This window comes from Monomorium pharaonis, chromosome 1 (assembly GCF_013373865.1).
Source record: "Monomorium pharaonis isolate MP-MQ-018 chromosome 1, ASM1337386v2, whole genome shotgun sequence".
NCBI lineage: Eukaryota > Metazoa > Arthropoda > Insecta > Hymenoptera > Formicidae > Monomorium > Monomorium pharaonis.
Genome location: NC_050467.1, coordinates 26,073,209 through 26,100,112, shown reverse-complemented (window position 1 = coordinate 26,100,112; position 26,904 = coordinate 26,073,209). Strand labels below are relative to the sequence as shown.

General features: G+C 40.8%; 1 protein-coding gene and 1 long non-coding RNA gene across 8 annotated transcripts in view; one reads left to right on the top strand and one right to left on the bottom strand.

The window, feature by feature from the left end:
- LOC105837396 (LIM domain-binding protein 2) overlaps positions 1-26,904 on the bottom strand; it is a 156,759-nt gene that overhangs the window by 61,926 nt on the left and 67,929 nt on the right. The gene's annotated exons all lie outside the window — the stretch shown is intronic.
- On the top strand, positions 745-8,369 carry LOC114253986. Its single transcript, XR_003625414.2, has 2 exons — positions 745-2,305; positions 2,502-8,369. It is a non-coding gene; the product is annotated as an uncharacterized LOC114253986 (long non-coding RNA).

The window sequence follows — 26,904 nt, the reverse complement described above, 5'->3', positions numbered from 1 at the left end:
CCATATTGTAAAAAATGTATTTATAAAAAAATTGTTTTTAAAATTAAGCTCACGACAGCTTTCTCTCTATAAATTCATATATATGTTCCTTCGCATAATCAAAAAGTTAAACGTTTCGATTACAATGTAACGCGATATAACGAATTCACTTGAAGGATGCGCGTATGTTGATCATGATCGAATAATCGTGTCGTGCGATTAATTCCGCCGAGATCTCGATGATAAAGTGAACAACAAGAGCGCCGCCGCTGCCTCACCCGACACCGTTGGAACATGAGACGTGGCTGAGACGCCGCCGCGCCAAGAGACACGTGCCTTTCACGAACACGTGTGTAGCAGGTGCGACACCACGGCTTCCCTCCACTCGGTCATCCCGTTGGTGTGTACACGCGGAAATGACATCGTGATCCCGGAAGCGCGTAGAAAGATCTGCTGCGCGCATTTCGCACCTAATTCAAGTATGTCGTTACACTTGAGCGGTGTAAACCGAACACAAAGTTATTATACCAGTAAGATATAGGCCAAAAGAGAAAGAGAGAAGAATAAGCTAAATAAAACGTAGGAAACTTTTGACGTCGTTGTCGAAAGGCATTCCATTATCGATTTGTGACACATGTGACGCTCAGTTGAGAAAAATGCATAGAAATAGAGATATAGAGAAAAGAGATCGCATTTGTGTCTAATTAAAAATAAAATTTCATTCGATAACTTATAATATTATTTTTTCTTCATTACACATTCATATATATATATATATACTCTTTTCTTTCTTCTTTGATATTAAAAATGTCAATTAAGACGTTAATTTAATCAACAATTTCAATTAATTATAAAACTTTTTGTGACTTTAAGAGACTGTTATTTATTCTCTTCTTGTTTGTCGGCAATTAATGATTAAAATGGATGGGGCCTGGCCCTGAAAGCACATCGAAGAGCGGCGGATTTGCGAAACGATTTATTCGGACCGGCTCGCGCGAGCTATACGAGATCGCGTAGCGAAAGTTATGATTTAGCGAGGAATAATCGCCGGCCGGACCGCGCGCGGGGCGAATCTAAAAATAATCCCCTGTATATACGTAGTGTGTTTCACTGGTACTCCACCTATACACGCGTAATCTTCAATATACATACAACACGCCAATGCGTACGTGATGCTAAGATAAGCTTCGCACATTCTCTCTCTTTCTCTCCTTGCGCGGTCATCTCTCACTCCTTTGTGCCACGAGACGGGTCGACTGGTGATGAATGCTTGAAAATTTCACAGCGGCGAGCAATGAGCGACCGTTATGCGACTCATCCGCGATCGTCTTAGAGCATAAGGGATACTTTCACATTCCCAAACGTCGCGGATTCGTTCGCTGAATTTAATTTCGACGCCGAGAGTTATACGCAATCGTCATCGAGCGACAGATTTTTTTCTCTCTCGCAGGCCACAATGAAACTCAACGGCCAAGTCACGCGACCGCTTTCACAGCAATCCTATATCTTTCACATTGCGCGTGAAAAGAAGATGTTTGTAAAAGCGAACGAGAAAAATATTTCGCGAAAAAGCCTTTTTAAATATTTAAAAGACAGATCGACAAAACACCTTCTTTTCACGCTGTAATTTTCCACTGCAAATATCAATGTAATAATAGTATAGATTTTTCCCACACGTGTATTACTTGCTGATACGGATATTCGACTTCTTCGAGCTGTACTCTACTCGTCTCGCTCGTATCATGACATATGATCTCGATAAATCGGAATGTGACGCAACCGAGATGTAATCGAATCATGGACAGTTAGGGTTATGAATTAATTCAATTCTGACTAATTCAGCCAACATGAGAATGTACGCTTGACGGAACTCGCACGACGGGATCGCACTTAACCGAATCGAGCCAAACGAATCGAACCAACTTGGAAGTGTGCGCCGTACTGAAAAATAGGTAAAGTTTCGAGCGCTACGCTTATCGGCACTGATGACGCGCGTGTATACACACACACACACACTTGTACACGAATGCATAAACAGCACGCACACAACGCGCGCGCGCAAAATTACGTACGCGAAGCAGCTACACACGAGCAGACGTTCACCGTGGTGTAATATCGCTACAAGCCTGCCGCAGACAACTTACTTTAGAAAACACCGTTCCTAGAACGTCAGTCAATCGTTTACGCAATCTTCGAACAGAAATCTCGAGTTCCGCTATATGTGCGAACGTATGTCAGCCACGCGCACATTTACGAACGTGAACGCGAGAGCAAGCGGTTACGAGACACGATACGAAAAAATTGGAGCCATTAATTTCAGATTGAGGTAACCACGTTGCGACAATACGCATCTGCTTTGATATTTACATCACTTACTTAAAAATGTAAATAAAATTACGTAGTGTAGTACAACAGAGTGATTCAATGTGATAGACGTGTTAAATACTAATAATAGCTCATAATAATGAAAGTGTTTCTTTTTAAATATATTTTTGGTTTTTTGACGTACTGCGAATTTACAGAACGTAACATGAAGGAAGATACTCAACGATACCCGCACGAATCTCGATCACGTTCCGTGACTTGGTTCTCGGCTGGAAGCGTAGTGGCTCATTACGTTTGTCATGTAAGCGGCATAGGTGCGGACGGCGAAATGTCGGCGTAAACAGCAGCACGTCAATCATTCGTTTACGCAATACACGACAGCGCGGATCGGTGCGCACACGACGTTACACCGCGCGTTGTTACGTGTACGTGAGAAATTTCTCTTTTCCCACGTGGCACTCTGCGGAAGAAGAAGCTTCAGCACGCGTAAAACCGACGTACGTACAACGAGAAATAGATATGCGGCAAATTCTTGTGCCACACGACTAAGGTGCTGCGGGCACGCCTAAGAAAATACGCTGCATAAGTCGCCGATAGTCGAGTTCTAAACGTGAAAGACGAGATTGTACGATCCTGTCTCGGTTCGCGGCGAAAGAGCGTCGCTCATTACCACCGTCATTATCGCGCTGTTGTGTCGCTGGAGTCTTTGTCATCGTTATCATTGCGCAACTCTCAGACCACCGGGGACGCATTTGCGCGTAATCGTCGTGGCGACGCGCGATCTCCACGCGAGTGAGAGCAGCTCGCGTATCTTTACGAACTTTCACGCTAATTTAAGTTTCACAAAAAGTTACAACTGACACCTTAAAATGTTTAGCGTTCGTAATATTAAAAAAAAAAAAAATAACGGTGACTATATTAACGAGAACTGTAATGACACTACAATTAGATACCAGAAGAATTATCTTAATTAACCTTAGAATACTTCTCATATTCTTGAATCAACGATAACTGGATGAAAATCCAACATAATTAAGAATTTGTCATGTCTTTTTTTTATATATTACAGATTGTTAAAATAATTAGTTCTTTCAACTAACTCTTTTAATGTACAAAAATCTTATTATAATAAATGTCATTTTAAGCTATCAAATTTTTAATATCAGAAATTATACCAGAACTTGAATTACCGCTTGGGCGAAAATTCCATTACAGCAGCCAGGTATTCTAGGTTTAACAGTTTATAGCATTTCTCTCCTCTCTAAAAGAGAAGAGGTATAAAAATTAAAAAAAAGTGTACACGTTCTATTAACATTTACAAAAAAAAATCACAAATTTCTATACGGTCAATATTTCGGTAGGTTCTCATTTATTCAAGCTACAGGATGAGAGCTGTAAATAGCCTCATTTTAATTATAATTGATACGAAATACTTTAGTATTTCGATAATCGATTTCTGATGCGATAGTGGCCGCAGAATACGCCAATTGTTCCATTAATTTCGCTAATAGAAGTTACCGACGTGTAATTATTTCTAGATAATGACATAAAATATATTATTATCATTTCGATTCGTGGTTGCGATCAACCGTGGATCGATGTCCGCCAATTAAAGTCTCTCTTCTCTCTCTTTCTCTTTACCCTTAGTGCTTTGAAAACGTATATTCATTACTGCGTACGTTAATGACATGTAAACATTAATTCACTTACTAATAAAACTTTTTCATTGATATTTATTGTTTATCATTCGTCTCTTGCCTACCTTTTATTTCGTGAAAAAGACCTTGAAAGAAATTCTTTGTCCGAAGAATATGAAATAAATTACTGTCCGCTATATCACGACTCTCTCTTCCTTATAGAGGTCCGGAAATCTTTCGCTTTCCACGGTAGATCGCCAGCAGGGTCTTTAGCCCTTTTGTCGTGGAAGCACCGATTTGTTTCGTGGATTTATGATCGGAGCGGCACGCGCCAAGAAGATGACTCGGAAGTATTCGCTGCTCCTCTCGCTTTAAATTTGAATCAACGAAACGGCGATGTATTATGTTTCCGCGCTCAAAATTTGTACTGATTTGATAAGGAATCGTTGATTTTTATACTCATCTTCTTACTAGATTTTCCCAAAAATCTGTACAAATATTTACAAGTATCGTAAACGACAAACCAACAATTGCCGGTTTACAACGCGTCAGGCAAAGTGATCGCGTCGCGGCACACTTTATCTCGCAGCAATCCGCTTCGCGGATTTACGGTTGTTTCGGTAAGAAAAGCCCCACGACGATCGATGCTCCAAGTCAATGTCTAATTCGAGAATTCGATACATCAATCAACAACGTAGCTGACGCGTAGCAATTGTCTCCGACAGATACGTCACTCAATCGAGAATCGCACTTATCCTTCACGCTGTTAAAATAATCGATACATTGAAATTGTGATTCAGTGTTTAAAGTTAAACGGAGGAGAGTGCGAGCGGGTGGGATGGCGTCTAACAATTTCGTCGCGAATCTTTCGTCCCGCCGCGTGAGATTAATGATCATTCGTTGATCGTATTTGTTGAATGTTACATCGAGAGCCTCTTTGGGTATTTTATTATGGAGATAATAATCTGTCTTTTCCCGCAGATTTACAATGTTGAAACACGAACCAATTCGGTCGAAGTTGATACTAAATTCCAGTCAAGGAAATGGTAAATAGTCATCTTTCAACCGTGACATTTCTGAAAATATAACTGTATCTTTATCCTCTAAGACACGGCGCCCCGTTTATCTCGAGCCAGTTTATCGCCCAATGGCTACAAGAGAAAATAAATTGGTAGAAATGAATACACTTCCACACATAATTTCAAAATCTGTACAGTTTGTTACGATGTTAACTGTTTTGTATTCGGGTAAAAATTAGTTTTCACGCGAAAATGAGAGAATTATTTATATCAATTAATTATTCTTTTGAGTTACAATTACAATAAGATTATGTAAATTATTTTTAAAAAATTCCAGAGAATAAAGATGGGTTTTTACGGATGTTCTGCAAGAGTGTCTGTAAGAGTTTAATTGACATTGTTTTTTTGTCACTAATCGACTCGATCAGAGATGCCTCCGACAAAAACGTTTCTCAGCCAGTTCGCGAATCCGTCCATCCAGGAAAGGTTTAGACAGCTATCTCAGCCAGTCGCCACGGGCATTTAGGCCTTTTGTCACGGCTGCACCGATTTGTTTCGTGGATTTACGGTCGGCAAGGCACGAGCCAGGGAGCTCTGAGACTCTCTTCCTCTCTCGGTCGCGCAGTCATCGGTATAAGTTAAATCGGGAATGGCGGGCCGGGAGGCCGTCATGCGGGAGGCGCGATGGTATTTTTATCGGGTTAAATATAGGTAAACCTCCTATACGGAACGCCATACCAGTCGCCGCCGCCGCCGCCGCCGTCGCTCCGGTGGCTACCGAAGAGAATCGCGAGAGAAGAAGCAAGAGGAAGAAAGAGGAGATCCGGGGCGTAACTACTCGTTAACGGGCCGCACCGGCTGGCTCTTCTTCGGGATACCCCAGGGTGTCCCGTAACCGCAAAGGAGCACTCGTGGAAAAAGAGAGGTGGGCGAGAGATCCCTTGATTAATACCGTAGAAATGAATAGCTTTCCTCCCGCGAAGTCGCGTTATTCTAGCAGTGTGATCGACGTACGATCCTTGAGGCAAGCGCTGTATCTTAATTGCTACGAGGCGTAAGCCGTAATAACATTTAATCATCCTCGATACCTGAGACACGCAGACATTCGCAGACGTTTATCGAGAAAATGACTGCGTGAAAAGAACACAGACATATAGTATGTACGCATAGAGGAATGTGTGTTTAGAAACTTCCCAATCCAAAATTATGATGTATGTATGTGTCGTTTGTCAAATCGTAATTGAGATGTGACGGTTTCATAAATCAGACAACGTGCTAGATTATCTGATTATCAAGTATCTTGCGGAGAATTTTTGCTAAGGATATCTTATATCTCGCGAAATATGAGAAACAGAGGACTTTACTTTTGATGATTTGTATTGTACATTAGAAACGTACATTAAACGCACATATTGTGCGTAACCGAAATGAGCCGTTTAGATGCACCGCTTATTGCTGCTTCACGTGGTGCTTTGTTAATAGCGCTCGCCCTTGTTTACACCAATCGTTTGTATTGCGGCGATAACGCGGACATTTTTCGGACGAACGGTTCAGCTCCTAGCCGCTTTTAGCGGACCGTACAATATAATCGTACTACCATAGGGCGGTGTCCCATGACCGCAAAGAGCTTCCGCAGAGGGAGATGGAGGGAATGTAATTTGAATTCGATTCGAGGGCGAATCACCCGACAGACGCACGGGGTAGTAAAGCTCCACTATCGCCGTTGCTGCTCGACACAGATTCGCATAAAAACTCCCGTGTTCTGCCAACCTGTTTCCTCTTTCGCTACAACCGCGGACATTCGTAGTCGCATTGGCTCTAAATATTGCTTTCTGAATATCGCTACGGACATAGCGCTAAAATACGCTTGTTCAGTTCAACGTTATATAGAAGTTTTGAATAAAAAAAGTCTTTTATGTTAAATAATGTTACATCCTAATTAATAATCCGGGATTATTTTTCACTTGATAAATCGCTAATATTCGTTAGCTGTGATAATTTAAGATTTTCTTAACGAAGAATGTTTTCTATTTTTTTTTTGTATAAAGAATCTTTATAAAGTATAATCGAGGTATTCCAGACTTACATTCAAGCGGAATCTATGGCCTAACGGCCTCAAGAAAACCGGGAATACGACCTTCTAGGAAACGTCTAGCCTAGTGGGTGGTCAGGTGTTTCCCGAATAGCAACGATGCACCGTACTACTCTGTTCAGTTACCAAGAAAGATCGTAGTATTTCACTTCGAGACATAGCCATTCATTTATTCCGCATTCATTATACCACTCCTACATACTTATAGCATAATATATACGTATCGTTTCACCTTTGCCCCTCGCTTCTAAACAAACATACTAATTATGCATTTTCTCTATCACGAGCGATATCACATCGTACAGCAACAAAGTGATCGAATGAAGGACGGTACGTGAATCAATTTTATAGTAATTTAATCGATTATAAAGATACGAGATAATTTATTTTTCTACATTTATATGAAAAAAGAAACTCGCGCGATTTGTGCGATTTGATTTCTTAAATCCTAAATCTCTTTTTCTATTACTTTCTTCTTCTCTACTTAGAAGTACTTAGAAGTACACAGAAATCGTAAATATAACATTGAATATATAACGTTAGGTGTCTTTCTTTCTTTCTTTCGGACGACGTTAAATCGCAACAAATCATCGCTGCAATCAAAGCTTTCGTCTCTTCGACTTCGTCTGCGGGCAGGCTATCCTTAAAACTTTAATTTTGAATTAAAAAGCGGTTGAAGCACATGGAAAAAGTCATTAAAGTACGTGAATTCTTCCATTTTTTACATCCATAAAATAAATAGGCAGTATTTGAATATATTATCGACTCATGAAAATTATTACAAAAATAAGTAGAAATAATAAATTATAAACTTTTTCATTTACGAATAATTACTAAATGTACGGTCAAGTAAAACTTGATACTTGATGGTTCATAATTTAAATGCTCACATTGATTGATAAAAATATGTAATTGGCTAAATTAAAGATACTAAAGCAACATTAAACATTCCCATTGTTATGCAACTGTCAATTTTACGTATTACGATTTTTCCTACACAAAATACAAGTGCCCGATATGTCGCATTGTAGAATATCAGTATTTTCCATTAACATTTTTTCGTTTCATTAGCGAGAATAATCGCAATTTAATTATTAACGCAGTAAAAGGCAGTTTGATGATAATTCGGTCGAAAAAAGGGAATTGTAGAAAAATGCAGGCTTTTACACTTGTAACACGGTCGTCACGACACACGTACAAGATGTTAAAGTATGTCGCCTAATCAAGACTCCGCTATCGCGGTCTCTCTGTGATTTCAGAGTGGCCCATCACTGCGTTTCCGGCTGGTGATAACAAATGGTTTCTTTAAAAAAAAAACCCCTCCAAGAAAAAGAAGAGAGCAAAGTAAAATCCGAGAATAAGAAAAAAAAAAAAGAAATGTGTCATCGCATGCGTCGTTAAAACTGTGATAATTTCACACGTCGTAATGTTCGGGATTTGATCGACCTGCTGTCACTCCGACCGGACTTCTCTATCACCGTCGTGCTAGATTCCCAGACAAGCTACCGCAATGTCAAGATCAAGAAGAACGACTTGTTCTTAATCTGATCGGCGGTCTGATCGGGCCGGATGTTCCGTTACTCCGCGAATCCAAGTGTCCCGTCGCGTTTCCTACGTCGTGATATTACCACGCGATACCAGCGGTGCGGCAGCGTAACGTGCCGATAAGATCCCCTCGCGAGACTTTCGACCATCGTCCCGCCGCAGAGCAGATCGCGAATCAACGCGCGCTGAAAAGTGTGCACGCACAAGATGCATCAGATACGGAATTGAGTTGGATGAACATTTCGCATCGCTGCTCTTATTCATTCGGCTTGGATAGATAATATCATGATCGTGATGTTAAACGATGATCTGTTATAATTTTCGATTCTCTTCTGACAAGATGTAACTCGGTTCGTCGGCCAAAAACAAACGTGACGTATGCACAAATAAGACGCGCAATTCTTCTTCTACTTTGACTTTTTTAGCCACGTATTTATATCAAATACTGCTACCAACGATGTATTTTTAATCGCATCGAAATGCATTGAACGCATGTTCTTTTTTAATTATTTTCTTTTTTTCAAGATGTATAAAAGCAGTTAGGGGGGCAATTTTTGCAACGGTTAGCTGTTTCTAGAATTAATTCCAGTTAGCGAGGGAACGCTACAAACACGATTGAACGACGACCGCCAACGAGGATCGTTCGATCGTCATAAATTCGACACGGGTGAATGTTCGGTGCAGCATCGTGACGTTTATTTTACGTGAACGCATCCCTCGCGCGTACCGCCACCGCGTGACCAACACGAAAATCGACATGTTCGCGCGCGCCAGACGCGACAATAAAAATAGAATGTCCGTATAACAGCGTCCTAAGTGCAAACGTTTACCAATCTTCTCTCTTCCTCCTCTCTTTCTTTCTCTATCTCATGAAGGAGAGGCGACGTAAAAACACGGCCTTGCCCGGCACGCGGTACATGCGAGAACTCACCCATGTGAGGCAAGAGTGAGTCATTTCAAGCCACCTCCTCGCAAAGAATAAGAGAATGGATACGTGCCTGCGTATACGCGTCGATACGCGTGAGAATGCACAGGAGAGAGAAAGAGGGCAATTTGTTCTGGGGGAATATTTCTCGATTAGTAAATGCTAATATGCATAGATTCGAAAGTGACACGACAATATACAAGATAGGATATTTAATTAATGAGTTAAGAAACCATTTATCAAGCATGAGAAATATATTGCGCAAATACACGAGGTTTAAATTAAATATCGATCAATCATATTAAATAAGGTATGCAAACTTTGAAAAAATGTATGTTTATCTTAGTGATCACCTAGCACAACATATCTAAAAGAGAATGTCAGAATTATTATGAAGATTATCTTTTAAAATTCAGACATTTCATGATAATCTCGTCAACTATTTAATTTTATAAATAAGATTAATTTTGTCGAGGATTATTAAATAAGAGTGAAACAAATAAGAATTTCATATTTTTGAATATTCACATACATGCTATCGCGACCAAATATCGTCTAATTAAATAAATATATATACAACAAAACGTACGCTGTCTCCTAATATATCAAATAATCAAATATGTTTTTGCGGAAAGAAGAACAGTAATTGATCGCGAAGCAAACGAGAGCGAGTCGAGACGAAGGAGTCTATACATGAGGAGAAGAGAATCGCCAAGTATTGGCGTCTTCTTCGACCTCGAGGTCGCGGCCGACGTTCCCAGTCGCTTCCGGGAGAACAACGCGCGCTGGAAGGCACATTGCAGGAGACGGTCCCGCTTGGTACAGGACGACGAACTCGGGAGTGGCAGGAGCGGCAGTTCGCTCGCTCGTTCACGTCGTCCTCTTGGTCGACGACTCGCGACTGCGCCGTTATAACTGCGGCTTGCGGTCGGAAACACGTGGGAACCCGAGGGAGAGGAGGTTCCTCTGCCTTTGTGCGTATCGGCGGGTGCGCGCGTGCATACGTGTGACGGCGTTGCATCGTGTGTGCGCCAACGTCCCGTGGGAATCTATACCGCGCAAAGAGAAGAGGGACAGAAGGATGCGAAGAACGGCACAAAAGTGATCCATCCCGGTACGTGGGCCCCTGCCACCCCGATAAATCCCTTCTTCTTCCGTGTTTTTCCTCCTACGCGGGGCTCCGGGGACGTCGCTTTACAACGGTACGTGGAAATCGTCGTCCTTCGATCGTGAAAAATCCGTCGATCGCCCGCCTACACGATCGTCCCAAGCGCAACCGAGGATTAAACTTTTTCGGGGGATTTTAATTGCACAACAGGATTCGTCCGAGACTTGATTCCTTGCGAGATCGCGTAATACTGTTTTTGTATATATTTAATGTTAATACACATTACAGAAAATAATATACCCTCAATAAAAAATAAAACATACAATTGCTTTTATATGCATTATAATATTAATATATTGTAGAAAATATATATTTGGCTCTATATATCATATTAATTTTTAGTATACTATTTGTTATATTAAAAAAGTAAATTTTTTTTCAAGTATTTAAGTTCATATATTTTTTTTATTTTAAGAAATTCGCCACAGATTCTAGAAAAAAATCTTTGTCTTAGAAAGAAAAGTTTTTTCTTGGTTGCTGTGTTTATTCCAAGCTATAAGGAAGAATGCATAAACAGATCGGCGAAAATTACTGTCGAACTGTCCGATGTCGAGGACACAGGTAATCGATTCGGAGCGGGCGCAAAGCTCCTACAAATCCAGAATAAACCTGGCGCGGCAGCTTGCTGCTGCATAAAAAATAGCTTTGCACTCGCGCGGGCGTAATCTCGCGTGGTACGCGACGCAGGTAGCGAGCGGCAAGGCGATAGACACGTCCGTGTGAAGGGTTCGATAAAATCCCGCCGTTTTTTCATCCGCCACGCCTCGCCCGTTTTATACGAGTTAACGCGAAAAATATCATCGTCCCCACGGAAATTTCTTCTTTGGTCGCTTTCTGCTTTGACCGCGAAATTTACAATAAACCAATTTTTTCTCAAAGCAGTTTTTTTTGTTTCCCGTACGGTCTTGTGCAAGAGTTATCATCAGGCTCGTCTTGTAAGTACAATCACGAAACGATACTGACAAGTCATAAAGGAGTGAATTGAACTTTTTCAAGTAATCGATAAGTCCTTCTCTTCTTCCATTTTGACAGATGAAATAAAATAAAAATATTAGGTAGAAGATAATAAAGAAATTTAAGATTTAACAGTTTCAAAATTCACGAAAAGTTAACTTAAAAAATGTTTAACAAGATTATGAAAGTTCGATAAGTCGATTGCATCACAAATAAGTAAAATTAGCATTGTATTCAATTGCAAATATGAGAACTCCTTTAATTTCCACTTATAATAAGTAATATCGCGATATTTATTACAATTGCTTTCACAAGCTGTTTCTGGATTTGTCGACGACAATGTACATTGCAACAAGAAATAAAGTTACAATTTGTGACGATAATAAGTAAATTAGTCAGCAATCTGCAACACATCGGATGCAAATGACTTTTCTTTGCAGTAATGAGAATAATTAATAAAGGTTAATGTGACAGAAACAACCACACGCATAATATAAGACAATTCGTCTCCGACAGAAGATAACCGGAAACAAAATATGACTGGGGCTTCGAGGGTATGAAAGTTTGAAAAGCTGGCCGCACTTAGAGAACTATTCCGCGTGTACTAGTTCCACGTGACCCCACCTCCTCCGCTAGAAGCTTTAATCCCTATAACGGAGGAAGTGAAGGAGTAGACTAGTACACGTGCGGAACTCGTGGAGCACTTGAAACGATCTTGTGCTTTTAGCGTGTACTACACCGGGATGTTGCGCGTTGAGAAAAATGCGGCGGGCATAACCGCCTAGTTAAAATCTTATTGTTATATGTACGACGACGGTGTAATGCACAAAAGCTGCATCCAGGAGTTACGCTTAGTTTTAACGTTCAAGATGTGTGCCAGCTCGGTTACATTTTAATTAGTTTTATTATGAGAATACTTTATCGAAACGTAAAATCCCTAAAAAGTTCTTAAAAAATTCAAAATCAAGTAAAGTAGTTTATTTTTAAAAATTAGAAGATTAAATTAAATCAATTTCTTAAATTAAATAACGTTTTGTTATTTTTAATTTTCACGTGTGTGTATGTCATTTCTTATGGATTTCAGCATCAACGTTAAATTCCGTCCGATTCGAACAACACCCATCGACAAACGATACGCCGTGTCTACATGATTGCGGAAACAAAACATTATACAATACTTGTATAATTATATAACAAATTGTAATTGCTAATGAATCGAGTTCGATATGATTTCTGAAGTTGTAGGCGCGAGCACGGCAAAGTCGATCGAGTGAAGACAAATGATCGCGTAAAGTCTCGCCATTTGTCAAGTACGTAAGTGGAATGAACGCAATTGACCCGAGAGTCCCGATTACTTTGTAATGAGAAAAGAGAATCCATCGGCATTTTATCAGGAGCCGTTTAATACGTTCATCCGTCCGTCTGTCCGTCCGTTCGTCCATTCGCTCGCGTCGCATTTTCGTGCAGACGTATCGTCGACTCGCCCGTGTTTAAACGGCTGACGCCCATCGACCTGTCAATAATATCAAAATTGTGTACCGCGGTATTCCGCGAGTTAGCTACAAACGTAATTATTGGAATAAATTTGCATGACTAGAATCCGGTCGTTCCATCTCTCGATAGGTTCGTTCCATCGTTGGGCCAATCACGGTACACGCTTCCAATGGAAATACGTTCTAATTGGTACAATAGGATGGACTCGGCTGTCATAAAGTTTATAAACTTTCCGCGTCCGCGTCGCGCGTATTAATTTCCAGGGAATATTTTCAATTGTGTGGCGCTCACTCTCAGATTTGTTTATAATTATTCGATCGAGGAAAATACACCAAATGTAAATACGATTTCTTATAACAAAAAATTCGAATACTATAATGTGATAATGACAAATCATATCGTGCGTAATACAAAAATAGTAAGCATTTACTATTTTCATCCTATAAGCTATACAGAATATTTTTAAAGATACATTTTACTTTTCATTTATTTACTTTAATTCAGCAGTATGAAATAATTAACTTTATCGATGGAGATACTTTACTGTAGTCGTGTTGACAAATTCAATATCATTTATCGGTACCCAATTATCTATTCGGAACGTACATCTATTTTTCGGAAAATCAATCCGTGTCTCACGCAAATGTGTTCGATGTGATATAAAACCTGTGGAAATCGATATTTTCTAATTTCGCGAGGAGCGAGTCGCGCGATGTTCGGAAAACGGAGAAACTTTGCTGCTATGTTCGCGGGCAGAATGGCGATCGAACGCGAAAAGCAGAATGAAGATGTAGAGCCTCGTGAATCGCTTCGCCGTGACCCCAAGCACGCTGGAAGGATTAATCCTTGCTGGATGATCACACACGGCGGGACCTAACAACGAGGCGCTTCGACCTGTGCACTGTGGACCGCTCGGAACTGGTTTCCGAAATGATCCCCGACTCGACCCACACAACACGACGGCAAGATACTATCCCGCCTTACGCTCCTGCGATGACGCGGACGCGAGCACTTCTCGCGCGCGGAGAAAGAGCTCTACCCTCGCGCCAGTCCCACATAGAATACGCGACTCGCGTGCTACAATTTCACGAATAAAAGCCGTCCAATAAATCTGATTTAGGGTGAAGAAACGTAACGTTGGAATTGACCCCTCTCCGAAACGTACGGGGTAACAAAACATATTCTTTTTCGAAGAAAGAGCTTTTGCTTAAATAGCGATGTGCATCATGATCGTCACAAATTATTAAAGTATCACCACAATCAAAAATTGATTCACCTTAAAAGACGGCCGGAAAAATATTGGAAAGATGAACACATGTGTTCCCGCTGCGCTTCCACTATGATTGTTTTTCCGATCGAAACTAATCACTTTGCAGAAACATTTCTAATTCACATTTTAGCGATTGTAACTTTTTTTTCTAACGGAATCGTGATATATGAGCAATACGTAAAAAAAAAAGATCGATTAATAAGCACAATGTGAAGTTTTAGATCAAATATGCCTGAGCATCAAATAACGACGTATCGTGGTTATTAGTTTCGGAACGGGAAAAAGCGCCGGACTCGAAAAAAAATTACGATCGAACAAAACACGCCAGTTGCAGTTGCAGTTGTAGTTCCGATTGCAGTTATAGTTGAAAACGACATTCGGCCTGAGCACCCGAAAATCCTCTCTCCCATCTCTCTCATATCTTTCGTGAGCCCACTGACGGTTCTGCAAGAATAATTTGCGCGGCTTATAATTTATATGAGAGTCAGTGTCTCTAAAATTTATGCGCGAAGGTGCATACAGGCGGCGGCTCGAGCGATCTCCTTGAAAATGCACGCGCGCGTCTCCTCACCTCACGCCGGGGAAAAGTGCATCGAGACACGAAACCCGGGACTGACTTTTCAAAGTTTCCTGCGCGCGTCGCTTGAAGGGCTTTATCCGACGAATGGCCGAACGACGAGCCACGCGACGTACCTTTCAAGGTGAGCGGGATTCGTCTTCCGAAAAAAAACATCGACGAATGGACCGGCGGAGGTCTCTCACACACTCACTCTCTCTCTCTTTCTCTCTCTCTCTCGCTCTCCTCTTTTTCAAGTAGCTCTAGACATCCACGCATATGAAATTTTTATCGGGCAAAATATAAGATTTTTATGTCTTGTAATAAATAACTCCTCGATAAAAGCAGCGAACAGAAAAATGGGGATCTCACGCGAGAATACCGCGTATAGAAATTCTAATTTGAACGGTTATGGTTCGTAACCTCGTATCTCATAACTTTTCTACACTAAGTAGTCCCGATTTAATTCTGGCTGAAATGCAACGTGATTCAACGTTCTGATTGCATTGTTAATGCGACAGCTCTTATCTCGACGGTCGAGATCGCTCGTCCGGTAAAAAGAAAAAGTTCTGCGAGAGCCTACCACCAAGTCTTTCACGGTATAGGAATTGTGAATCGCGATATGTAAAATGATATGTGCTCAACAGGAAGAAGGGGAGATACTTGCCTTCGTTTCATTGTAAAAGCGAGGAACAGTAAGAAACGAACGTAAATATACACGCGCGTAACGCGTCTTGTTATGAAATAGAAGCACAATTATATTTTAACTTGTTTCCTTTACTCATAATTTATCCTAAATCTCATACGTTGTAAAAATCTTAAATAATTTAGTTTCTACGTAAATATTCAATAGCCCCTCTGGTTCCTTCGTACATAAATTACAAAACAAGAAAAATTATCAAAGTTACAATATCTCTCGCATAAAAATACAACTGTTTTTTTACAAAATATCAATTTAAAAAATATAAATTCCCACGATTACAAAAATATCGATCTGCTCGAAATCAATCATAAAGTTGACGGAAAGGCACGAAAAGATCGTAAATACCAAAACTTTATTATCTCCAACGTCATACCTTAAAAAAATGAAGAGACCTTAAAAAAACAAAGAGAAAAACGAAGTGAAGCAACTTTCGAATTCATTCGGAAGATTCGCAACCGGACCTACTACCAGATCCGACGCGAGCAACCCGGTCGTAGAGCGCGAACTGGTCAAACGACATTTTCCACGTTGCAAGGTGCCTGCAATTTCTACGGGAGAGATGCATCCCGCCAATGCCTCGGTGCCTCGGCGGCAAACTCAAACTACGATCGACTTTGAGCTCACTCGAAACTTCGATGTGCCGTAGCGCGTGTAGCTAAGTTCTCTCACAGAAGCCGGGAGAAGAGAGAGAGAGAGAGTGTGAGGGGGGAGGGCAAAGAGCGAGAGAGGAGGCGAAGCATCGAAAGATAGAGGTAGGTAGATTGAGGTGAGATGGAAGCGACGAAGGAGACGAGACGCGAGAGACCGACGGAGAGGAAGAAGAGACCGAGTTGAAGGTGTGGAGGAGCAGGAGGAGACGAGAGAACGTGGAGAGAAGGAGGCGAGGGAGGAGGATTCGAGGAGGCGGCCTTGAGAACACGGAGAGACCAGAGTGCGGAGGCAAAGCGCGAGAGGGAGAGGAAGGGAAACGCACACAGAGGGGAAGACGGAGAAAGAAACGGAACGGGCGGGGAGTCAGAGACGGGAGAGACCAGCCGAGCCAACTTCAACGCGAACGAACTGCTTCACTGGCAAATCATTCGCGGTTCTCATCCTGCCTCGCGATTCTTTTGAAAATCGAGCAGTGAGGAGAGAAAGGGCGAAGATGGGGCGAAGAAATCCCCGAGCCATCGGAGGTCCGGCTTCGAAATCTATGGTCGCGCGATATTCCGAGGATCTCTCCCCGAGTACCGCGAAAGGGTGGGATCGAATCGAACGACGATTGCTCGAAGATACACTCCGATCGATCTGGACGCGCCAGCGGTAAATTCTTGACATTTTAAAATCTCGCGCACCGACGCAACGCGCGCGTTACGCAATCGAGATGATGCAACAATGGCGACACGGCAAACGCGCATCGATGCAAGTCGACTTACGTCCTGCTGCATGACGCGCGAGAAGCCGACAATTTAGGCTAATATCTCTCGTGTTATACAACAAATTTGTCGGATAGCCAACAAGCTGCGGACAACTTACGAGATTATAAATTATATAAATATCAGATAGATTTTGCCAGCGCCGATTAAATTTATCTCTCCCACTTTATTACATAACCAAAACTACAGAACACAAGTTATAGGAAGCGCTAGAATAAGCAAAATTTGACGTATATGAAGTTTGTGAGACGCGATATTAGCGATTCCTGGTTAAAGGATACCTTCGTTCGACTTGGCGTCTTCGCGATGAGAACCGCTGAAGCGAAGCAGAGCGCGCGCTCTCGGCGCAGGTAGGTCGCTTGAACCCACGGCTCTCTACGGAATATACGGACACTTGGCGAGGTTCGCGAGGTCGCGTGCGCTGCATTTGGACAGGCAGCGCTAATCCTATTATTTATAGCTCAATGTTTGATTTCAGTCGATTGGTCGTTATTTCAGCGTAACGACACTGACTACACCCGCATACTTCTTGACGCCGAAAGTATTTACCGGTCTCGATACTTAAAATTCCTATTCGTCCTCATGATGTATAAAATTTACGACGTATATCCTGAAACTTTTGACAATTATTCACCGAATGTTGAGTTAAATCGACATATATGTGATGCAAGATATGCTATTTATTTCCTAATTTGTGAATAAATGATTATACGCAGAAACAAATCATTAATATAAAATCAACACTTACTATATCTCATATATAAGCAATAATATACAATCTTGTAAAAAAATTTGACAAACAAGCATAACTTTCTCAGATAAAAAATTTTTATATAGTTTCATCAAGAGAAAATATAGTCATCTTTATTCAATAATGCTTATCATAAGTCGGGAGAAAAAAATATTGGGAAAAAAATAAAAGTAGTAAAAAATAACAATCTAGCTTGAAATCGAATATTAGAATTTGTTAATCTATTTTATGAAAATAATCATATTGTCCTTTTTAGACTGATGTAATATTAAAATAAAGTTATATCTTGCTGAAACTTAAGATTATCGAATTCTTTAAAGATGACTATATTCTTGCTTACATATTACATATGAAAGAGTTATTATCAATTTGATTCTAATTTTTGTCTATAGTAGTATGGACTGTATAATTGATTGTACAGATAATTCCTTGTTTGCTGAAGAATTTTTCCATTAAGTAAACAACCATTGATAGGCGTAATACGAGAATAGCGGACATACTGCCGACTTATTCGAGAATGAATTATTCGTTCGGAGATGAAAGAGCAGGCACATAAGTGCTTCTTTATTTACGGGAGACCATCAAGTTGAAATAGCGGCGCGCGCGTAAAAATAAACCATCCGAATTGTCGAGGTCGTGAGAGTGTTGGTTGTTGAACGACCACGAGAGCTCGTTTGCCGTTTCTTTCTGTCGCGTACCAATGCCAGGTGACGATGTTAATCGCGCGAGCCGGAGACAGGTCGTTAGGCACATTCGCGTGGCCAGGATCTGGATAAACGTTGCTGTCGAAACTGTGAATGAACGAGCGAATGAATTAAACACGGGCGCTTTGTCGCAACAAGCTCGAGTGAGCTAACGAAGCTTGTGACGCGCGAGCGTACCTACACGACATTTTATAAATAAGCGTGCGCGGCACACGCGTCGCACGTTTGCCGTTAACAGCAAGACAAAAGAGAAACTGTCACGACGAGTTAGTCAATGTTTAGCTTAGTTTCTGGCCCGATTATCAAATCCATGCGAGTCTCCGAGGAGACGCCAACATGCTTTCGCAACATTGGCGGTCCCGTGTAAACACTGTTTCGAACTCGTCCAAAAGATTTCGAGAATAAATTCTTGCTTGGGCTTATTCACGCGCGCACAAAGTTGCACACAACGAATCGTAACAAAATGAAGACAAACCACCGATATCCTTACTTCTATATAATTATGCCATATTTAACTTTGAATAAACGAAGCTTCGAATATGAGATGAATACGAGATTAAACGAAAAGCTAAGGGCAATTGTTTTTGTCTTATTCAACAAGTGCTAGCAAAATCATTACTTTTCAATTTAGTCTTGCTTATTGATATATTTCTTTTACAACATTCTCTATCAGGCTCCTCATAGAACAAAGTGTTTTTGGTTGATTGCCTAGTCGCGGGAAAGTACCTTAGCCTTCTTTACCTTATCATCAATATTTTCATACGTATATTTTCCTCCGTGTCGTACAGTTATCTCAATATTACGTTATCATTTCTCTGTAAATTTTAATTAGTTTTATACTTCTGCTCGTAAAAATCTTATTGTTCAGCACTGCAAATATTTTAAACAAGCAAGTAATTGTCTTAGTTTATTTATTCTCGTATAATCGATCTAAATTGAAACGAGATAGCGTGAAGAACCAACAGTGGTGTCGAAAAATAATCAAGCGAACAATATCGAGCGTATCGTTACGCGTCATCGGGCACGTTCACGAGATCCTAACGGGCCTGCAGTCAAGCCAATCGTGCATCTCGGGGAGAGGAGGCGGAGGTGAGTCCCTTCGCGCGTCGGCGACATCCGACAGCGGGGATTCGTGAACGCTCGGAGATAAGGGATGTTTACAGTGACGTCCGAGAAATGCAGCCTACGTGTAAACACGCGCCGCCGCCGCTGCGCTGCAGTGATTCGTAAGAGATCTTCTTTAAGTGGGTGTAATCGAGGAACCTTTCGAGGCAACCTGACCCATAAAACTTAACGGGTACGACGTACGTGTGTATAGATCGACTATCGGGTATCGAGCTCAGATAAGGGGGTAAATGAGCGGGTCGGGTAAATCAAGGGAATCTCGTGGCGCCATTGATCTCGCGGCGCATCTCGGCGCAACTCGGCACGAGTACGAGAGCCAGGCTATCGTCGTTTCACGGCGAATCTCCACACGCGAAGCGATTATGCGCGTTGAAATCATAATCGTTCGGTGAATATCGATTCGTAAAGCCTAATCGGCTCGCTGAGCAGAGGCTGAGCATCGATCACGAGTTTTATCGACCCCGGAATTAATTCACCCATATTAATTCTGTCGGTTGTACATCTACCACGGTACTGGATAATTACGTTTTATTAATTTGGGAAAATTGTGAAAGGAACGCACGCGTGATTGCGAAATTGGTTACGAAACGCAATTCTCTCTCTCTCTCTCTCCCTCGCGCGCGCGCGCGCAAAAATATAGCCTGCTAAAATATTTCGTCATTTTATCAACGAGGATTTTTTAATAGCGGAACGTTGTACGCTTAAGAAATTCATAGCTCCAACAGAAATTTTGGCCACGATCGTGTTAATTAAATTAAAACTCATTACCCAGCAAACCCTAGTAATTTACATTTGGTGTGCTATTACACCGAGGTTTCTAATTAAAATAAACATAGCCTCGTTTGCTAAGTTCAGCGAATGGTGCTGGGACGGATGCGGCCCTGCGAGGAGGAAAGCTTGACAATCCGGGGAGACGTTTGCCAAATTACACCTGTCCCGAGAGACACCTGCATCGATGTTTCTAGGTAAACCGTGACTCAGGGAGATCTTTCTCCTCTTTATTGTCTGTACCTCTGCCATTTTTTTCTCCTTTCGATCATTCGCCGTGCTCTAACAATACTGTCTGCCACTCAAAGTTCAAGGAACTCTTGTATCAATTCATACATTTGTCTGTTTAAAAAAGAACCCCGGCTTTTTTTGATAGCTTGAAGAATCTCCCTTTCTGTAACGACTAATCGGTGTAATTCAGTGCAAATATCTATACAACGAATGAAGAAAAAGAAATTAAATTATATGCTTGCACCAAAAAGAAATTCAAGACTGAATTGTTTGTACAATCTACTTGTTACATTTACGTCAGTACGCGAATAATTGGCTAAAATGTAAAGGAGTAAAATGTTACTTTTCATGATAACTTTTAAACCGCAATTTAGTCTGAAAAATTGTAACATCTATATCTTCTTTCATCACCATGCAATGTAAGACACGATCCAATGATTTACGTGCGGCACAAAGTTCGTACCATGTTTCGCATCCGTAATTGGTCACCCAATTATAAAGATTGAGCCTTACTCCTGACAGACGGACGAACTAACTGTTTATTAAAAAGATTAACATCTATGTAACCGATACGAATTGCTGATTGCATGGAAATCAGTTTCGATGGAATAACTGGAAGAAATCTTGGAGTGTAACATTGTAGCAACAAAATCATTTCACCGGTTCGATAATTTTTTCGCCGCCTCGACGACTTCCGGCGCGCGATCCATATGCATCATGCACGTGCGTGTGCGTATGTGTATGCGCGTACGTGTACACGTTCCCCCTTGCTAGGCGATGGAGGTGCGCGTCTCCGCGAATGCTCGCCTTGAACCTGCTGGGCTGCGCGAAGAAGTTTCACGAGAAACTGGAACCGACCAACGATACCGGCCTGATACGCTCCCTGCGCACGACTTTATGCACAACAACGGCGACCGGTGCATCTCTCTCCTCGCGTATCTCTCCGCGGCAAAACGAGCCCTTCCCTCTTTCACGTGCCCCAGACTTGCGAAGGAAAAAGCTACCAAATTTTTCCTCTCCCCTTATGCTAATCATAGAATCTATAATGGCAGAGCATCCGCTAAAGCGCCGATTTAACTGTGTAAATGGGACATATATTGTATTTATAAAAACGTTGTATACCTGATTCAATAAATGTGAATTGCAAAGATTTTTAGCAGCGTTTTATTCAAAAGAGATACCTTTATTCCTTGACAAAGTAGATGTCACCGCATCAGATTATGCATCGGGGAGTGAGAATTGTAAATTAAAGATTAGAATTTGATTAATCAAATATTTTTAATTTTAATCCGTTTCATTTTGATTAATAAAATCTTAAAATATTTGCAATTCGCAATTTTTTCAATCTTCAATGCACAGTCTGGTACAGTTTTGTAGATGCATATCGATATACTTTCTGCATTTTTTTTAACATTTCGAAAGACGGTACCTATATTTCAAAAGAAGGTAGCTAAATCGACCATATTGTGCACACAAGAGATTCAACAAAAATATTCAATTGTCTAGACAGACAACGATTAAAAATTTATAGACAATTTCAACAGGATGACATAGAATACAAGATTCAAAAAGTACAGTAAAGATATGTTAAATTAATCATTTCTTGCTGGAAGTACAATGCTTAAAATATCTTTACGTATCTAATATGTTACTATATGCGAGTGTTATCGATAACGGAAAAAAGTCTCGATTGAATAACGAATTAATGAATCAGACCGCAATAAATCTACAATTCCACTCAGTGATAGTTTCTTGCCGATGTAAAAGCAAGATCGCGATCGTACTGAGTTTTTGCAGATACTCTAAATGATTTGCACGTGCGCCGGTTACATCGCACCAACGCTTACTTTATATATCCTGTAACTAAGAACACCGTGCGACGTACGTGCCACACGCTAATCCCGTTCTAGTCGCGCTAGCGGAAAGCCACTAGAAAGACAACTCGCGGCTGTCTCGTTTGAAACGAGAAACGACTACGTTGCAAAAACAAGAGCAGAATCGAGCCCTGCATCGAACAGCAGGCAGGACTATTATTATTGTACGCGCTTAATTGTAAGGAGTGTGTTCTGGTAACTGGAGATAGCTGCTGATACCAAATAACATAATCTCATGCATGTTATCTATAATGAGTCTGCATCCAATGACAATCTATCCTTGCAATTTCCCCCTTCCTCACATATAAATTATGTCATAAAATTTGCATCAAAGTTGAGTACGTACGCTTCGATAAATACATACGTGGGGAAAAGTCTTTCTTCTCCCGTGAAAATTCCTTCAGCGTTATTTCTTTTAATTGACGAAAATTAAAAATTAAATATTTGCAAAAGAGAAAAGATCAACAAATTACAACTTTGAAAGCGTATTTAAAAGCATAGGAATAAGGTCTATCATTTGATACGCGATATTAAATCATAGCGTTAGATTAAACTTAAAAGTCTGTGAAAGAAGGATTCGTAATTGAATCTGACGAAGCATCTCGTAAATTTTAAAAATCATGACAAAATTATCGTTTCGAGACCCTGAAAGAGAGGCAAGGTGTCGATTCGCTTTTGTTGCGAGGCGATCAAGGTTCTTCTTATCCTACCGAGAAGCCCGCGATAAGATAAGGCCACCGACGGTGTTCGTACTTCCGATCGTGCTTTAAACACTTCGCCTGCGCTTCGATATTCTTCGACCTACTCGCGATTAATTTTTTTACTTACTCCGCATCGCAAATCTAACGATAAAGTATTTTTTTTTACGACGACATCAACGCGCGATATCGACGCGCGAAACTGTCACAGCGAGGCTCCATGCTGTCCGTCCGTGCTTCGTAAATGTTTTACAACACATTGCACACACGTGCTCCAGCAGACCACTGTTTTGCGGCAACGATTACAAATTTCGAGAACTCGGTTAGATCGGTTAAACTATCCGATGCGTCATCGCTCGTCTCGCGATAACGTTGTGTATTTTTCTTTCAAGCAAATTTGAAACCCCGTCTTGCGCGTATGTACGCGTAATCTCGGTATGCAGCCAGTGCAAATATTTGAATGATGTAACAACGTACATTATACCTAGCGAATTTTAGAAGCAGAACGTCAAGGTTGCGCCTTGCGCAGATTATCAGAGCTGTGCTTTCTGTTCGTAAGAACGACAAACCAGTACTTATCTTCACGTAACGTCTTGTTATAAAATAAAGAATTCAAGTTTAAAAGTTATGGAATTTACGTATGTAGTAACGCGAAATTTTATAACTGTATCTTCTTTCATAAATTATCAAATCATTCTAGTTAACTGTAACCGTATCGTCTATGACAATTCCGATCCTCAGACAAATCTCAAGATTGTACAATCTCGACTTTAACAGAAAAATCAACGACTCAAAGTTCATTCAGAGAAATGATTAGAGATATATAGAATATAATGCAACGATATTGAAGCAATATTTACTATATAGATGCGACAACGTTTGGGTTTTCCCAAGTTACAAAGTTACACGTATGCTAAGGAGATCAGTCAAGAGTGTCGCAAACTAGTCAAAGCAACTCGGCGACAGTACATAAACGCGGGTTTTCTTATCCGCATTACATATCGCGATAATAATCTTGCGAGATGATATAAGCCGAGCTTAACTCGATTAAAAGCAAATTCGCTCGAAAAGACACGAGTTTAGGCTAATACTGTATATTTGCCGTAGAACAAATCTTCCAAGCAGCCAACTATCATGCTTGAAAAATTTATCATTTACAAATATAACAAAGAGTAGTAATAGAGGACCGTTAGAACGGTCGAAAGATACTTTAATCGCCACACACTTGGGAACTTTTTTATGTCCCACATGAAATTTTGTTGTGAAAAAGCTTCGTATGATGAAGCCTCCACTGAGACAGAACTTTTGTCAAGGTGACGTTAATAAGAAACATTACACGAGCGATAGTGTACTTAAACGCGTACGTTAAATGGGATTGTCAAGCGCATCAAACAGAAATCTTCGGGCACAACTTTGCGAGCAAAGTAGCATCGTCATTCGTACGAATGTAGCAGGGTGGAACGCTTATGTTAATGAGCCCGTGCGATTACCAGACGGGGACGGTGAGCGTAGAGATGATGTCGAGGTGATAGAGACGTCCAGACCGGATACGGAGAAGGCCGAGAAGGAGAAGTACCGGATAATCGTAGTCATGCACATTACCAGGTATCGACGTTCTTAACTCCTGACTACCTTTCCTGACAGAACGAGCCCTGACGACGAAGGAGGAAGTCGTGGACGGAACGTACACCTGCGCCGGGGGCACCTCCCACCTGCGGGGCACCTGAGATATCGAGAGATACCGCGACGAAGACGATTTTTCGACACACCTGACAGACGACGACAGGCACTCGGGTATCTCTGTAGTAAAACCGATAATCGTCTTTCTCCAATCTCACGCGTAGCGTTTTTTACCATCAAAGAAAACTGCTACTATTCACGTACAAATACAAACAACAAATTCTATTATCGCGGAAAGCAGATGGGATAATTTTTATTACGCGTGTCTCATTATAAACGCGTTGTGTAAACGAGTGAAATTTTGACGAGTCGATACGGTTTTGACAACCCTGCGTTGAAATTGACAATTTGGCCATCATGGCGATATTCGATAAATCTTTACAGACTTTTCAAGCTATATTATTTTCAATCGCATTGCAAGGAGCCAACTGTACAACGGTGACCAGGAAGATCCTAGCCGAGGTAACGGATTCTCGTGGTATACTGTTACTACGCCTGAGAGAACGTACTAGTGAGCGACTACCGGACGATTGGCACGGAACGAAGTATCGAGCCGTAAAACAATTGTCTAAAAATACTCGCGGTAGAAAAAAACTCGTCGGTCCGTGACCGAGTCACGGAATAATCTCGAACCAATCGAAGACAAGCCGTGAATAATCTCAACTTAACATTGCCCGAAAGTTTCTATCCGCTACTCTTCTCATTTATTTTCCCGTATATATGTAAACTGTGTATGTCGTAACTGGAATATTTTTCGACAGTAAATTTCACTAATATTAAAATAATCACACTCATTCAGAAATCATTTCAGAAAGAACATTGAACAGCCATTACTTTAATCGTTAAGAAATATTATCGCACGTTAGTCGCAAGTGTGACCGTGCACCTTTACACTTTTTATCTAATAATTTATACAATGTAATGCTATTGTGTTCTTACATAAAATTATAAATTATGATCCTATTCAGAAAAAGAGATACAAAAAGAACGAATGGTCAATGAATGTGCAACTCTATGACTGTTCATGACCGATAGTATCGATTACGGATCGAAAGATTATTTTATCAGCAGTTAGTCTCTAGCTTAAAAGCACGAGCTCGAGACAACGCGCGAAAGAATAAAAAAACTCGACACGTAGACAAGTTTATCGTTGATTGGAAAACAATTTTGTGCGAATGTTGGAGTATGTCGCGATTATCGACGGCACGAAGCACAGAACTAAAGACAGCGCGTAAGCGCATGGCAAGAGCTAAGCTTCGCGGGAGATTTCTTCGGCCACGCGATACAGTTTTTCGTAAAACCTCGCGTGACTACCCGGCAACCCTTCTCTTTTCCCTCCTCTACTCTTTTCTCGCTTCCTCGCGCGGGCCCAAGAAAAAGTTTACATACGCCTTCACGCAAAGTTCCAACCCCAACTGGCGGGACGCACGTGCGAGTGTTCTTTCGCGTGACGGTGGACTGTTATGGCCGGTATGACGACAGATTACCTATTTATATCATTGTACGGGGCGTCTCAGAAACTTGATATTTTCTCTATACACAAAGAATAGAAATAAAATTTAAAAAAATATATACATTATCGAGGTATAACAAGCCTTTAAATGGCTTAAGGAAGTTTAATAGCAAAAAAACTATCCGATGACATAATTCTAACTTCAAAATGCCAATAAGTAACAAAACTTTAATTTATCTTAAGTCTAACCATTACCTTCGTAAAATTTTGTTTCAAAAATTTAAATCAAAGTATTGACAATTAATGATATTTTCGTTACGTAAAAATAAAGTTTAAATTATTAAAAAAACAATAATAGAAAGAAAATGTGTAATGTTTAATAAATTCTGTATAATTCTATTCCTCCCTCAAAGCAATCCGCGAAATTGCTTTGAAATATCAAAGATCTTTTCTTTGAAGAAAAATAAGCGGAAACACTCGACGCTTTCTCGATGTCGAGCGAGATATTGGCGACGTAAGTATTTATTTTCACGTATGA